Genomic DNA, 18,214 nt, shown 5'->3' with positions numbered 1-18,214 from the left:
GGATATTACCCTGGGACTGGGAGAGATTTACCTGGATGTTACCCTTTGGGACTGGGAGAGATTTACCAGGATGTTACCCTGGGACTGGGAGAGATTTACCAGGATGTTACCCTGGGGCTGGGAGAAATTTATCAGGATGTTACCCTGGAGCTGGGAGAGATTTACCAGGATGTTACCCTGGGGCTGGGAGAGATTTACCAGGATGTTACCCTTTGGGCCTGGGAGAGATTTACCAGGATGTTACCTTGGGACTGGGAGAGATTTATCAGGATGTTACCCTTTGCGGCCTGGAGAGATTTACCAGGATGTCACCCTTTGGGGCTGGGAGAGATTTACCAGGATGTTACCCTGGGACTGGGAGAGATTTTCCAGGATGTCACCCTTTGGGGCTGTGAGAGATTTACCAGGATGTTACCCTTTGGGGCCTGGAGAGATTTACCAGGATGTCACCCTTTGGGGCTGGGAGAGATTTACCAGGATGTTACCCTGGGGCTGGGAGAGATTTACCAGGATGTTACCCTGGGACTGGGAGAGATTTACCAGGATGTTACCCTGGGGCTGGGAGAGATTTACCAGGATGTCACCCTTTGGGGCTGGGAGAGATTTACCAGGATGTTACCCTGGGGCTGGGAGAGATTTACCAGGATGTTACCCTGACGTTGGGAGAGATTTACCAGGATGTTACCCTGGGGCTGGGAGAGATTCACCAGGATGTCACCCTTTGGGGCTGGGAGAGATTTACCAGGATGTTACCCTGGGGCTGGGAGAGATTTGCCAGGATGTCACCCTTTGGGGCTGGGAGAGATATATCAGGATGTTACCCTGGAGCTGGGAGATATTTACCAGGATGTGACCCTGGGGCTGGGAGAGATTTACCAGGATGTTACCCTGGGGCTGGGAGAGATTTACCAGGATGTTACCCTGGGGCTGGGAGAAATTTACCAGGATGTTACCCTGGGACTGGGAGAGATTTACCAGGACGTTACCCTGGGGCTGGGAGAGATTTACCAGGATGTCACCCTTTGGGGCTGGGAGAGATTTACCAGGATGTTACCCTGGGGCTGGGAGAGATTTACCAGGATGTTACCCTGACGTTGGGAGAGATTTACCAGGATGTTACCCTGGGGCTGGGAGAGATTTACCAGGATGTCACCCTTTGGGGCTGGGAGAGATTTACCAGGATGTTACCCTGGGGCTGGGAGAGATTAACCAGGATGTCACCCTTTGGGGCTGGGAGAGATTTATCAGGATGTTACCCTGGAGCTGGGAGATATTTACCAGGATGTTACCCTGGGGCTGGGAGAGATTTACCAGGATGTAACCCTGGGGCTGGGAGAGATTTACCAGGTTGTTACCCTGGGGCTGGGAGAGATTTACCAGGATGTTCCCCTTTGGGGCAGGGAGAGATTTACCAGGATGTTACCCTGGGACTGCGGGAGATTTACCAGGATGTTACCCTGGGGCTGGCAGAGATTTACCAGGATGTTACCCTTGGGCTGGGAGAGATTTAACAGGATTTTACCCTGGGACTGGGAGAGATTTACCAGGATGTTACCCTGGGACTGGGAGAGATTTACCAGGATGTCACCCTTTGGGGCTGGGAGAGATTTACAAGGATGTTACCCTTTCGGACTAGGAGAGATTTAGCAGGATGTTACCCTTTGGGACTGGGAGAGATTTACCAGGATGTTACCCTTTGGGGCTGGGAGTGATTTACCAGGATGTTACCCTTTGGGGCTGGGAGTGATTTACCAGGATGTTACCCTGTGGGGCTGGAAGAGATTTACCAGGATGTTACCCTGGGGCTGAGAGAGATTTACCAGGATGTTACCCTTTGGGACTGGGAGAGATTTAGCAGGATGTTACCCTTTGGGACTGGGAGAGATTTACCAGGATGTTACCCTGGGACTGGGAAAGATTTACCAGGATGTTAACCTGGGGCTGGGAGAGATTTACCAGGATGTTACCCTGGGGCTGGGAGAGATTTACCAGGATGTTATCCTGGAGCTGGGAGAGATTTACCAGGATGTTACCCTGGGACTGGGAGTGATTTACCAGGATGTTACCCTGGGACTGGGAGTGATTTACCAAGATGTTACCCTGGGACTGGGAGAGATTTACCAGGATGTCACCCTTTGGGGCTGGGAGAGATTTACCAGGATGTTACACTGGAGCTGGAAGAGATTTACCAGGATGTTACCCTTTGGGGACTGGGAGAGATTTACCAGGATGTTACCCTTTGGGGCTGGGAGAGATTTATCAGGATGTTACCCTGGGGCTGGGAGAGATTTACCAGGATATTACCCTGGGGCTGGGAGAGATTTACCAGGATGTTACCCTGGGACCGGTGAGAGATTTACCAGGATGTTACCCTGGGGCTGGGAGTGATTTACCGGGATGTTACCCTTTGGGACTGGGAGAGATTTACCAGGATGTTACCCTGGGACTGGGAGAGATTTCCTGGATGTTACCCTGGAGCTGGGAGAGATTTACCAGGATGTTACCCTGGGACAGGGAGAGATTTACCAGGATGTTACCCTGGGACTGGGAGAGATGTACCAGGATGTTACCCTGGCACTGGGAGAGATTTACCGGGATGTTACCCTTTGGGACTGGGAGAGATTTACCAGGATATTACCCTGGGACTGGGAGAGATTTACCTGGATGTTACCCTTTGGGACTGGGAGAGATTTACCAGGATGTTACCCTGGGACTGGGAGAGATTTACCAGGATGTTACCCTGGGGCTGGGAGAAATTCATCAGGATGTTACCCTGGAGCTGGGAGAGATTTACCAGGATGTTACCCTGGGGCTGGGAGAGATTTACCAGGATGTTACCCTTTGGGCCTGGGAGAGATTTACCAGGATGTTACCTTGGGACTGGGAGAGATTTATCAGGATGTTACCCTTTGCGGCCTGGAGATATTTACCAGGATGTCACCCTTTGGGGCTGGGAGAGATTTACCAGGATGTTACCCTGGGACTGGGAGAGATTTTCCAGGATGTCACCCTTTGGGGCTGTGAGAGATTTACCAGGATGTCACCCTTTGGGGCCTGGAGAGATTTACCAGGATGTCACCCTTTGGGGCTGGGAGAGATTTACCAGGATGTTACCCTGGGGCTGGGAGAGATTTACCAGGATGTTACCCTGGGACTGGGAGAGATTTACCAGGATGTTACCCTGGGGCTGGGAGAGATTTACCAGGATGTCACCCTTTGGGGCTGGGAGAGATTTACCAGGATGTTACCCTGGGGCTGGGAGAGATTTACCAGGATGTTACCCTGACGTTGGGAGAGATTTACCAGGATGTTACCCTTTGGGGCTGGGAGAGATTCACCAGGATGTCACCCTTTGGGGCTGGGAGAGATTTACCAGGATGTTACCCTGGGGCTGGGAGAGATTTGCCAGGATGTCACCCTTTGGGGCTGGGAGAGATTTATCAGGATGTTACCCTGGAGCTGGGAGATATTTACCAGGATGTTACCCTGGGGCTGGGAGAGATTTACCAGGATGTTACCCTGGGACTGGGAGAGATTCACCAGGATGTGACCCTGGGGCTGGGAGAGATTTACCAGGATGTTACCCTGGGGCTGGGAGAGATTTACCAGGTTGTTACCCTGGGGCTGGGAGAAATTTACCAGGATGTTCCCCTTTGGGGCAGGGAGAGATTTACCAGGATGTTACCCTGGGACTGCGGGAGATTTACCAGGATGTTACCCTGGGGCTGGGAGAGATTTACTAGGATGTTACCCTTGGGCTGGGAGAGATTTAACAGGATTTGACCCTGGGACTGGGAGAGATTTACCAGGATGTTACCCTGGGACTGGGAGAGATTTACCAGGATGTCACTCTTTGGGGCTGGGAGAGATTTACCAGGATGTTACCCTTTCGGACTGGGAGAGATTTATCAGGATGTTACCCTTTGCGTCCTGGAGAGATTTACCAGGATGTCACCCTTTGGGGCTGGGAGAGATTTACCAGGATGTTACCCTGGGACTGGGAGAGATTTTCCAGGATGTCACCCTTTGGGGCTGTGAGAGATTTACCAGGATGTTACCCTTTGGGGCCTGGAGAGATTTACCAGGATGTCACCCTTTGGGGCTGGGAGAGATTTACCAGGATGTTACCCTGGGGCTGGGAGAAATTTACCAGGATGTTACCCTGGGACTGGGAGAGATTTACCAGGATGTTACCCTGGGGCTGGGAGAGATTTACCAGGATGTCACCCTTTGGGGCTGGGAGAGATTTACCAGGATGTTACCCTGGGGCTGGGAGAGATTTACCAGGATGTTACCCTGACGTTGGGAGAGATTTACCAGGATGTTACCCTGGGGCTGGGAGAGATTTACCAGGATGTCACCCTTTGGGGCTGGGAGAGATTTACCAGGATGTTACCCTGGGGCTGGGAGAGATTAACCAGGATGTCACCCTTTGGGGCTGGGAGAGATTTATCAGGATGTTACCCTGGAGCTGGGAGATATTTACCAGGATGTTACCCTGGGGCTTGGAGAGATTTACCAGGATGTTACCCTGGGGCTGGGAGAGATTTACCAGGTTGTTACCCTTTGGGACTGGGAGAGATTTACCAGGATGTTACCCTTTGGGGCTGGGAGTGATTTACCAGGATGTTACCCTTTGGGGCTGGGAGTGATTTACCAGGATGTTACCCTGTGGGGCTGGAAGAGATTTACCAGGATGTTACCCTGGGGCTGAGAGAGATTTACCAGGATGTTACCCTTTGGGACTGGGAGAGATTTAGCAGGATGTTACCCTTTGGGACTGGGAGAGATTTACCAGGATGTTACCCTGGGACTGGGAAAGATTTACCAGGATGTTAACCTGGGGCTGGGAGAGATTTACCAGGATGTTACCCTGGGGCTGGGAGAGATTTACCAGGATGTTATCCTGGAGCTGGGAGAGATTTACCAGGATGTTACCCTGGGACTGGGAGTGATTTACCAGGATGTTACCCTGGGACTGGGAGAGATTTACCAAGATGTTACCCTGGGACTGGGAGAGATTTACCAGGATGTCACCCTTTGGGGCTGGGAGAGATTTACCAGGATGTTACACTGGAGCTGGAAGAGATTTACCAGGATGTTACCCTTTGGGGACTGGGAGAGATTTACCAGGATGTTACCCTTTGGGGCTGAGAGAGATTTATCAGGATGTTACCCTGGGGCTGGGAGAGATTTACCAGGATATTACCCTGGGGCTGGGAGAGATTTACCAGGATGTTACCCTGGGACCGGTGAGAGATTTACCAGGATGTTACCCTGGGGCTGGGAGAGATTTACCAGGATGTTCCCCTTTGGGGCAGGGAGAGATTTACCAGGATGTTACCCTGGGACTGCGGGAGATTTACCAGGATGTTACCCTGGGGCTGGCAGAGATTTACCAGGATGTTACCCTTGGGCTGGGAGAGATTTAACAGGATTTGACCCTGGGACTGGGAGAGATTTACCAGGATGTTACCCTGGGACTGGGAGAGATTTACCAGGATGTCACCCTTTGGGGCTGGGAGAGATTTACCAGGATGTTACCCTTTCGGACTAGGAGAGATTTACCAGGATGTTACCCTTTGGGGCTGGGAGTGATTTACCAGGATGTTACCCTTTGGGGCTGGGAGTGATTTACCAGGATGTTACCCTTTGGGACTGGGAGAGATTTACCAGGATGTTACCCTTTGGGGCTGGGAGTGATTTACCAGGATGTTACCCTTTGGGGCTGGGAGTGATTTACCAGGATGTTACCCTTTGGGACTGGGAGAGATTTACCAGGATGTTACCCTTTGGGGCTGGGAGTGATTTACCAGGATGTTACCCTGTGGGGCTGGAAGAGATTTACCAGGATGTTACCCTGGGGCTGAGAGAGATTTACCAGGATGTTACCCTTTGGGACTGGGAGAGATTTAGCAGGATGTTACCCTTTGGGACTGGGAGAGATTTACCAGGATGTTACCCTGGGACTGGGAAAGATTTACCAGGATGTTAACCTGGGGCTGGGAGAGATTTACCAGGATGTTACCCTGGGGCTGGGAGAGATTTACCAGGATGTTATCCTGGAGCTGGGAGAGATTTACCAGGATGTTACCCTGGGACTGGGAGTGATTTACCAGGATGTTACCCTGGGACTGGGAGAGATTTACCAAGATGTTACCCTGGGACTGGGAGAGATTTACCAGGATGTCACCCTTTGGGGCTGGGAGAGATTTACCAGGATGTTACACTGGAGCTGGAAGAGATTTACCAGGATGTTACCCTTTGGGGACTGGGAGAGATTTACCAGGATGTTACCCTTTGGGGCTGAGAGAGATTTATCAGGATGTTACCCTGGGGCTGGGAGAGATTTACCAGGATATTACCCTGGGGCTGGGAGAGATTTACCAGGATGTTACCCTGGGACCGGTGAGAGATTTACCAGGATGTTACCCTGGGGCTGGGAGAGATTTACCAGGATGTTCCCCTTTGGGGCAGGGAGAGATTTACCAGGATGTTACCCTGGGACTGCGGGAGATTTACCAGGATGTTACCCTGGGGCTGGCAGAGATTTACCAGGATGTTACCCTTGGGCTGGGAGAGATTTAACAGGATTTGACCCTGGGACTGGGAGAGATTTACCAGGATGTTACCCTGGGACTGGGAGAGATTTACCAGGATGTCACCCTTTGGGGCTGGGAGAGATTTACCAGGATGTTACCCTTTCGGACTAGGAGAGATTTACCAGGATGTTACCCTTTGGGGCTGGGAGTGATTTACCAGGATGTTACCCTTTGGGGCTGGGAGTGATTTACCAGGATGTTACCCTTTGGGACTGGGAGAGATTTACCAGGATGTTACCCTTTGGGGCTGGGAGTGATTTACCAGGATGTTACCCTTTGGGGCTGGGAGTGATTTACCAGGATGTTACCCTGTGGGGCTGGAAGAGATTTACCAGGATGTTACATAGAAGAATACAGCGCAGTACAGGCCCTTGGGCCCTCGATGTTGCGTCGATCCAAGCCCACCTAAACTACACTAACCCACTATCCTCCATATACCTATCCAATGCCCTCTTAAATGCCCATAAAGAGGGAGAGTCCACCACTGTTACTGGCAGGGCATTCCATGAACTAACGACTCGCTGAGTGAAGAACCTACCCCTAACATCAGTCCTATATCTACCCCCCCTTAATTTAAAGCTATGCCCCCTTGTAATACCCGACTCAATACGCGGGAAAAGGTTCATACTGTCGACCCTATCTAACCCCCTAATCATCTTGTACACCTCAATCAAGTCACCCCTAAACCTTCTTTTCTCGAGGGAAAACAGCCCCAAGTGCCTCAGTCTTTCCTCATACGATTTTCCTTCCATACCAGGCAACATCCTGGTAAACCTCCTCTGCACCCGTTCCAATGCCTCCACATCCTTCCTATAGTATGGCGACCAAAACTGCACACAATATTCCAGATGCGGCCGTACCAGAGTCTTATACAACTGCATCATGACCTCAGGACTCCGGAACTCAATTCCTCTACCAATAAAAGCCAGTACGCCATATGCCTTCCTCACCGCACTATTTACCTGGGTGGCAACTTTCAGAGATCTGTGTACATGGACACCAAGATCCCTCTGCTCATCCACACTACCAAGTATCCGACCATTAGCCCAGTACCCCATCTTTTTGTTATTCTTCCCAAAGTGAATCACCTCGCACTTAGCTACATTGAATTCCATCTGCCACCTTTCTGCCCAGCTCTGCAGCTTCTCTATATCCTGCTGTAACCTGCCACATGCTTCCTCACTGTCAACAACTCCTCCGACTTTCGTGTCATCCGCAAACTTGCTCACCCAACCTTCTAACCCCTCTTCCAGGTCATTTATAAAAATGACAAACAGCAATGGTCCCAAAACAGATCCTTGCGGAACACCGCTAGTGACGGCACTCCATGAAGAAACTTTGCCATCAACTACTACCCTCTGTCTTCTTCCATCCAGCCAATTCCTAATCCAAACCTCCAACTCACCCTCAATGCCATATCTCCGTATTTTCTGCAGTAGCCTACCATGGGGAACCTTATCAAACGCCTTACTAAAATCCATATATACCACATCTACCGCTTTCCCCTCATCAACCTCCTTCGTCAACTTTTCAAAGAATTCAATAAGGTTTGTGAGGCACGACTTGCCCTTCACAAAACCATGCTGACTATCCTTGATCACATTATTCCTATCTAGATGTGCATAAATCCTATCCCTTACAATTCTCTCTAAGACTTTGCCCACAACAGAAGTGAGACTCACCGGCCTATAGTTACTAGGGCTATCCCTACTCCCCTTTTTGAACAAGGGAACCACATTTGCTATCCTCCAGTCTTCTGGGACTACTCCTGTAGACAAAGAGGACATAAAAATCAAGGCCAATGGCTCTGCAATCTCCTCCCTTGCTTCCCAGAGAATCCTAGGATAAATGCCATCAGGCCCAGGGGACTTATCTATTTTCACCTTTTCCAGGATTTCCAACACCTCTTCTCTACATACCTCAAAGCCATCCATTCTACTTATTTGTGCCTCAGTATTCTCATCGACAACAATGCCCTGTTCCTGAGTAAATACCCTGGGGCTGAGAGAGATTTACCAGGATGTTACCCTTTGGGACTGGGAGAGATTTAGCAGGATGTTACCCTTTGGGACTGGGAGAGATTTACCAGGATGTTACCCTGGGACTGGGAAAGATTTACCAGGATGTTAACCTGGGGCTGGGAGAGATTTACCAGGATGTTACCCTGGGGCTGGGAGAGATTTACCAGGATGTTATCCTGGAGCTGGGAGAGATTTACCAGGATGTTACCCTGGGACTGGGAGTGATTTACCAGGATGTTACCCTGGGACTGGGAGAGATTTACCAAGATGTTACCCTGGGACTGGGAGAGATTTACCAGGATGTCACCCTTTGGGGCTGGGAGAGATTTACCAGGATGTTACACTGGAGCTGGAAGAGATTTACCAGGATGTTACCCTTTGGGGACTGGGAGAGATTTACCAGGATGTTACCCTTTGGGGCTGAGAGAGATTTATCAGGATGTTACCCTGGGGCTGGGAGAGATTTACCAGGATATTACCCTGGGGCTGGGAGAGATTTACCAGGATGTTACCCTGGGACCGGTGAGAGATTTACCAGGATGTTACCCTGGGGCTGGGAGAGATTTACCAGGATGTTACCCTGGGACAGGGAGAGATTTACCTGGATGTTACCCTTTGGGACTGGGAGAAATTTACCAGGATGTTACCCTGGGACTGGGAGAGATTTACCAGGATGTTACCCTGGCACTGGGAGAGATTTACCGGGATGTTACCCTTTGGGACTGGGAGAGATTTACCAGGATATTACCCTGGGACTGGGAGAGATTTACCTGGATGTTACCCTTTGGGACTGGGAGAGATTTACCAGGATGTTACCCTTTGGGACTGGGAGAGATTTACCAGGATGTTACCCTGGGACTGGGAGAGATTTACCAGGAAGTTACCCTGGGACTGGGAGAGATTTACCAGGATGTTATACTGGAGCTGGGAGAGATTTACCAGGATGTTAGCCTGGGCCTGGGAGAGATTTATCAGGATGTTACCCTTTGCGGCCTGGAGAGATTTACCAGGATATCACCCTTTGGGGCTGGGAGAGATTTACCAGGATGTTACCCTGGGGCTGGGAGAGATTTACCAGGATGTTACCCTGGGACTGGGAGAGATTTACCAGGATGTTACCCTGGGGCTGGGAGAGATTTACCAGGATGTTACCCTGGGGCTGGGAGAGATTTACCAGGATGTTACCCTGGGACTGGGAGAGATTTACCTGGATGTTACCCTTTGGGACTGGGAGAGATTTACCAGGATGTTACCCTTTGGGACTGGGAGAGATTTACCAGGATGTTACCCTGGGGCTGGGAGAGATTTACCAGGATGTTACCCTGGGGTTGGGAGAGATTTACCAGGATGTTACCCTGGGACTGGGAGAGATTTACCAGGATGTTACCCTGGGAACAGGGAGAGACTTACCGGGATGTTAACCTTTGGGACTGGGAGAGATTTACCAGGATGTTACCCTGGGACTGGGAGAGATTTACCAGGATGTTCCCCTTTGGGGCTGGGAGAGATTTACCAGGATGTTACCCTAGGTCTGGGAGAGATTTATCAGGATGTTACCCTTTGCGGCCTGGAGAGATTTACCAGGATGTCACCCTTTGGGGCTGGGAGAGATTTACCAGGATGTTACCCTGGGACTGGGAGAGATTTACCAGGATGTCACCCTTTGGGGCTGTGAGAGATTTACCAGGATGTTACCCTTGGGCTGGGAGAGATTTCACAGGATGTTACCCTTTCGGACTGGGAGAGATTTAGCAGGATGTTACCCTTTGGGACTGGGAGAGATTTACCAGGATGTTACCCTTTGGGGCTGGGAGTGATTTACCAGGATGTTACCCTTTGGGGCTGGGAGTGATTTACCAGGATGTTACCCTGGGACTGGGAAAGATTTACCAGGATGTTACCCTGGGGCTGGGAGAGATTTACCAGGATGTTACCCTTTGGGACTGGGAGAGATTTAGCAGGATGTTACCCTTTGGGACTGGGAGAGATTTACCAGGATGTTACCCTGGGACTGGGAAAGATTTACCAGGATGTTACCCTGGGGCTGGGAGAGATTTACCAGGATGTTACCCTGGGGCTGGGAGAGATTTACCAGGATGTTATCCTGGAGCTGGGAGAGATTTACCAGAATGTTACCCTGGGACTGGGAGTGATTTACCAGGATGTTACCCTGGGACTGGGAGAGATTTACCAGGATGTTACCCTGGGGCTGGGAGAGATTTACCAGGATGTCACCCTTTGGGGCTGGGAGAGATTTACCAGGATGTTACACTGGAGCTGGAAGAGATTTACCAGGATGTTACCCTTTGGGGACTGGGAGAGATTTACCAGGATGTTACCCTTTGGGGCTGGGAGAGATTTATCAGGATGTTACCCTGGGGCTGGGAGAGATTTACCAGGATATTACCCTGGGGCTGGGAGAGATTTACCAGGATGTTTCCCTGGGACCGGTGAGAGATTTACCAGGATCTTACACTGGGGCTGGGAGAGATTTACCAGGATGTTACCCTTTGGGACTGGGAGAGATTTACCAGGATGTTACCCTTTGGGGCTGGGAGTGATTTACCAGGATGTTACCCTTTGGGGCTGGGAGAGATTTACCAGGATGTCAACCTTTGGGGCTGGGAGAGATTTACCAGGATGTTACCCTGGGGCAGGGAGAGATTTACCAGGATGTCACCCTTTGGGACTGGGAGAGATTTACCAGGATGTTACCCTTTCGGGCTGGGAGTGATTTACCAGGATGTTACCCTGGGCCTGGGAGAGATTTACCAGGATGTTACCCTTTGGAGCTGGGCGAGATTTACCAGGATGTTACCCTGGGGCTGGGAGAGATTTACCAGGATGTTCCCCTTTGGGACTGGGAGAGATTTACCAGGATGTTAACCCTTTGGGACTGGGAGAGATTTACCAGGATGTTACCCTTTGGGGCTGGGAGAGATTTACCAGGATGTTACCGTTTCGGGCTAGGAGAGATTTACCAGGATGTTACCCTTTGGGATGGGAGAGATTTACCAGGATGTTACCCTGGGACTGGGAGAGATTTACCAGGATGTTACCCTTTGGGGCTGGGAGAGATTTACCAGGATGTTACCCTTTGGGGCTGGGAGAGATTCACCAGGATGTTACCCTGGGACTGGGAGAGATTTACCAGGATGATACCCTGGGGCTGGGAGAGATTTACCAGGATGTTACCCTGGGACTGGGAGAGATTTACCAGGATGTTACCCTGGGACTGGGAGAGATTTACCAGGATGTTACCCTGGGGCTGGGAGAGATTTACCAGGATGTTACCCTGACGTTGGGAGAGATTTACCAGGATGTTACCCTGGGGCTGGGAGAGATTTACCAGGATGTCACCCTTTGGGGCTGGGAGAGATTTACCAGGATGTTACCCTGGGGCTGGGAGAGATTTACCAGGATGTCACCCTTTGGGGCTGGGAGAGATTTATCAGGATGTTACCCTGGGGCTGGGAGAGATTTACCAGGATGTTACCCTGGGGCTGGGAGAGATTTACCAGGTTGTTACCCTGGGGCTGGGAGAGATTTACCAGGATGTTCCCCTTTGGGGCAGGGAGAGATTTACCAGGATGTTACCCTGGGACTGCGGGAGATTTACCAGGATGTTACCCTGGGGCTGGGAGAGATTTACCAGGATGTTACCCTTGGGCTGGAATAGATTTACCACGATGTTACCCTTGGGCTGGGAGAGATTTACCAGGATGTTACCCTTTCGGACTGGGAGAGATTTAGCAGGATGTTACCCTTTGGGACTGGGAGAGATTTACCAGGATGTTACCCTTTGGGGCTGGGAGTGATTTACCAGGATGTTACCCTTTGGGGCTGGGAGTGATTTACCAGGATGTTACTCTGTGGGGCTGGAAGAGATTTACCAGGATGTTACCCTGGGGCTGAGAGAGATTTACCAGGATGTTACCCTTTGGGACTGGGAGAGATTTAGCAGGATGTTACCCTTTGGGACTGGGAGAGATTTACCAGGATGTTACCCTGGGACTGGGAAAGATTTACCAGGATGTTACCCTGGGGCTGGGAGAGATTTACCAGGATGTTACCCTGGGGCTGGGAGAGATTTACCAGGTTGTTATCCTGGAGCTGGGAGAGATTTACCAGGATGTTACCCTGGGACTGGGAGTGATTTACCAGGATGTTACCCTGGGACTGGGAGAGATTTACCAAGATGTTACCCTGGGACTGGGAGAGATTTACCAGGATGTTACACTGGAGCTGGAAGAGATTTACCAGGATGTTACCCTTTGGGGACTGGGAGAGATTTACCAGGATGTTACCCTTTGGGGCTGGGAGAGATTTATCAGGATGTTACCCTGGGGCTGGGAGAGATTTACCAGGATATTACCCTAGGGCTGGGAGAGATTTACCAGGATGTTACCCTTGGACCGGTGAGAGATTTACCAGGATGTTACCCTGGGGCTGGGAGAGACTTACCAGGATGTTACCCTGGGACTGGGAGAGATTTCCTGGATGTTACCCTGGAGCTGGGAGAGATTTACCAGGATGTTACCCTTTGGGACTGGGAGAGATTTACCAGGATGTTACCCTGGGGCTGGGAGAGATTTACCAGGATGTTACCCTGGGGCTGGGAGAGATTTACCAGGATGTTACCCTTTGGGACTGGGGGAGATTTACCAGGATGTTACCCTGGGACTGGGAGAGATTTCCTGGATGTTACCCTGGAGCTGGGAGAGATTTACCAGGATGTTACCCTGGGACTGGGAGAGATTTACCTGGATGTTACCCTTTGGGACTGGGAGAGATTTACCAGGATGTTACCCTGGGACTGGGAGAGATTTACCAGGATGTTACCCTGGGACTGGGAGAGATTTACCGGGATGTTACCCTTTGGGACTGGGAGAGATTTACCTGGATGTTACCCTTTGGGACTGGGAGAGATTTACCAGGATGTTACACTGGAGCTGGAAGAGATTTACCAGGATGTTACCCTTTGGGGACTGGGAGAGATTTACCAGGATGTTACCCTTTGGGGCTGGGAGAGATTTATCAGGATGTTACCCTGGGGCTGGGAGAGATTTACCAGGATATTACCCTGGGGCTCTGAGAGATTTACCAGGATGTTACCCTGGGACCGGTGAGAGATTTACCAGGATGTTACCCTGGGGCTGGGAGAGACTTACCAGGATGTTACCCTGGGACTGGGAGAGATTTACCTGGATGTTACCCTTTGGGACTGGGAGAGATTTACCAGGATGTTACCCTGGGACTGGGAGAGATTTACCAGGATGTTACCCTGGGACTGGGAGAGATTTACCGGGATGTTACCCTTTGGGACTGGGAGAGATTTACCAGGATATTATCCTGGGACTGGGAGAGACTTACCTGGATGTTACCCTTTGGGACTGGGAGAGATTTACCAGGATGTTACCCTGGGACTGGGAGAGATTTACCAGGAAGTTACCCTGGGACTGGGAGAGATTTACCAGGATGTTACACTGGAGCTGGGAGAGATTTACCAGGATGTTAGCCTGGGGCTGGGAGAGATTTACCAGGATGTTACCCTGGGGCTGGGAGAGACTTACCGGGATGTTACCCTTTGGGACTGGGAGAGATTTACCAGGATGTTACCCTGGGGCTGGGAGAGATTTACCAGGATGTTACCCTGGGGCTGGGAGAGATTTACCAGGATGTTACCCTGGGACTGGGAGAGACGTACCGGGATGTTAACCTTTGGGACTGGGAGAGATTTACCAGGATGTTACCCTGGGACTGGGAGAGAATTACCTGGATGTTACCCTGGGGCTGGGAGAGATTTACCAGGATGTTACCCTTTGGAGCTGGGAGAGATTTACCAGGATGTTACCCTGGGGCTGGGAGAGATTTTCCAGGATGTTACCCTGGGGCTGGGAGAGATTTACCAGGATGTTACCCTTTGGGACTGGGAGAGATTTACCAGGATGTTACCCTGGGGCTGGGAGAGATTTACCAGGATGTTACCCTTTGGGACTGGGAGAGATTTACCAGGATGTTACCCTTTTGGGCTGGAGGTGATTTACCAGGATGTTACCCTTTGGGGCTGGGAGAGATTTACCAGGATGTTACCCTGGGGACTGGGAGAGATTTACCAGGATGTTACCCTTTGGGACTGGGAGAGATTTAGCAGGATGTTACCCTTTGGGGCTGGGAGTGATTTACCAGGATGTTACCCTTTGGGGCTGGGAGAGATTTACCAGGATGTCAACCTTTGGGGCTGGGAGAGATTTACCAGGATGTTACCCTGGGGCTGGGAGAGATTTACCAGGATGTTACCCTTTGAGACTGGGAGAGATTTAGCAGGATGTCACCCTTTGGGACTGGGAGAGATTTACCAGGATGTTACCCTTTCGGGCTGGGAGTGATTTACCAGGATGTTACCCTGGGACTGGGAGAGATTTACCAGGATGTTACCCTTTGGAGCTGGGCGAGATTTACCAGGATGTTACCCTGGGGCTGGGAGAGATTTACCAGGATGTTACCCTGGGGCTGGGATAGATTTACCAGGATGTTTACCTTTGGGACTGGGAGAGATTTAGCAGGATGTTACCCTTTGGGACTGGGAGAGATTTACCAGGATGTTACCCTTTGGGACTGGGAGAGATTTAACAGGATGTTACCCTTTGGGGCAGGGAGAGATTTACCAGGATGTTACCCTTTGGGGCTGGGAGATATTTACCAGGATGTTACCGTTTCGGGCTAGGAGAGATTTACCAGGATGTTACCCTTTGGGGCTGGGAGAGATTTACCAGGATGTTACCCTGGGACTGAGAGAGATTTACCAGGATGTTACCCTTTGGGGCTGGGAGAGATTTACCAGGATGTTACCCGTTGGGGCTGGGAGAGATTTACCAGGATGTTACCCTGGGACTGGGAGAGATTTACCAGGATGTTACCCTGGGGGTGGGAGAGATTTACAAGGATGTTACCCTTTGGGGCTGGGAGAGATTTACCAGGATGTTACACTGGAGCTGGGAGAGATTTAGCAGGATGTTACCCTTTGGGGACTGGGAGAGATTTACCAGGATGTTACCCTTTGGGGCTGGGAGAGATTTATCAGGATATTACCCTGGAGCTGGGAGAGATTTACCAGGATATTACCCTGGGGCTGGGAGAGATTTACCAGGATGTTACCCTTTGGAGCTGGGAGAGATTTACCAGGATGTTACCCTGGGGCTGGGAGAGATTTACCAGGATGTTACCCTGGGACTGGGAGAGACGTACCGGGATGTTAACCTTTGGGACTGGGAGAGATTTACCAGGATGTTACCCTGGGACTGGGAGAGAATTACCTGGATGTTACCCTGGGGCTGGGAGAGATTTACCAGGATGTTACCCTTTGGAGCTGGGAGAGATTTACCAGGATGTTACCCTGGGGCTGGGAGAGATTTTCCAGGATGTTACCCTGGGGCTGGGAGAGATTTACCAGGATGTTACCCTTTGGGACTGGGAGAGATTTACCAGGATGTTACCCTGGGGCTGGGAGAGATTTACCAGGATGTTACCCTTTGGGACTGGGAGAGATTTACCAGGATGTTACCCTTTTGGGCTGGAGGTGATTTACCAGGATGTTACCCTTTGGGGCTGGGAGAGATTTACCAGGATGTTACCCTGGGGACTGGGAGAGATTTACCAGGATGTTACCCTTTGGGACTGGGAGAGATTTAGCAGGATGTTACCCTTTGGGGCTGGGAGTGATTTACCAGGATGTTACCCTTTGGGGCTGGGAGAGATTTACCAGGATGTCAACCTTTGGGGCTGGGAGAGATTTACCAGGATGTTACCCTGGGGCTGGGAGAGATTTACCAGGATGTTACCCTTTGAGACTGGGAGAGATTTAGCAGGATGTCACCCTTTGGGACTGGGAGAGATTTACCAGGATGTTACCCTTTCGGGCTGGGAGTGATTTACCAGGATGTTACCCTGGGACTGGGAGAGATTTACCAGGATGTTACCCTTTGGAGCTGGGCGAGATTTACCAGGATGTTACCCTGGGGCTGGGAGAGATTTACCAGGATGTTACCCTGGGGCTGGGATAGATTTACCAGGATGTTTACCTTTGGGACTGGGAGAGATTTAGCAGGATGTTACCCTTTGGGACTGGGAGAGATTTACCAGGATGTTACCCTTTGGGACTGGGAGAGATTTAACAGGATGTTACCCTTTGGGGCAGGGAGAGATTTACCAGGATGTTACCCTTTGGGGCTGGGAGATATTTACCAGGATGTTACCGTTTCGGGCTAGGAGAGATTTACCAGGATGTTACCCTTTGGGGCTGGGAGAGATTTACCAGGATGTTACCCTGGGACTGAGAGAGATTTACCAGGATGTTACCCTTTGGGGCTGGGAGAGATTTACCAGGATGTTACCCGTTGGGGCTGGGAGAGATTTACCAGGATGTTACCCTGGGACTGGGAGAGATTTACCAGGATGTTACCCTGGGGGTGGGAGAGATTTACAAGGATGTTACCCTTTGGGGCTGGGAGAGATTTACCAGGATGTTACACTGGAGCTGGGAGAGATTTAGCAGGATGTTACCCTTTGGGGACTGGGAGAGATTTACCAGGATGTTACCCTTTGGGGCTGGGAGAGATTTATCAGGATATTACCCTGGAGCTGGGAGAGATTTACCAGGATATTACCCTGGGGCTGGGAGAGATTTACCAGGAAGTTACCCGGGGGCTTGGAGAGATTTACCAGGATGTTACCCTGTGGCTGGGAGAGATTTACCAGGATGTTACCCTGGGGCTGGGAGAGATTTACCAGGATATTACCCTGGGGCTGGGAGAGATTTACCTGGATGTTACCCTTTGGGACTGGGAGAGATTTACCAGGATGTTACCCTTTGGAGCTGGGCGAGATTTACCAGGATGTTACCCTGGGGCTGGGAGAGATTTACCAGGATGTTACCCTGGGGCTGGGATAGATTTACCAGGATGTTTACCTTTGGGACTGGGAGAGATTTAGCAGGATGTTACCCTTTGCGACTGGGAGAGATTTACCAGGATGTTACCCTTTGGGACTGGGAGAGATTTAACAGGATGTTACCCTTTGGGGCAGGGAGAGATTTACCAGGATGTTACCCTTTGGGGCTGGGAGATATTTACCAGGATGTTACCGTTTCGGGCTAGGAGAGATTTACCAGGATGTTACCCTTTGGGGCTGGGAGAGATTTACCAGGATGTTACCCTGGGACTGAGAGAGATTTACCAGGATGTTACCCTTTGGGGCTGGGAGAGATTTACCAGGATGTTACCCGTTGGGGCTGGGAGAGATTTACCAGGATGTTACCCTGGGACTGGGAGAGATTTACCAGGATGTTACCCTGGGGGTGGGAGAGATTTACCAGGATGTTACCCTTTGGGGCTGGGAGAGATTTACCAGGATGTTACACTGGAGCTGGGAGAGATTTACCAGGATATTACCCTGGGGCTGGGAGAGATTTACCAGGATGTTACCCTTTGGGGCTGGGAGAGATTTATCAGGATATTACCCTGGAGCTGGGAGAGATTTACCAGGATATTACCCTGGGGCTGGGAGAGATTTACCAGGAAGTTACCCGGGGGC

The sequence above is a fragment of the Chiloscyllium plagiosum genome, unplaced genomic scaffold (genome assembly GCF_037043375.1).
Source record: "Chiloscyllium plagiosum isolate Xiang-an unplaced genomic scaffold, Cpla_swu_hap1 HiC_scaffold_41, whole genome shotgun sequence".
In the NCBI taxonomy this organism is placed as follows: Eukaryota; Metazoa; Chordata; class Chondrichthyes; order Orectolobiformes; family Hemiscylliidae; genus Chiloscyllium; species Chiloscyllium plagiosum.
The sequence above is the reverse complement of the archived record's forward strand: the minus strand, read 5'-3'. Positions refer to the sequence as shown.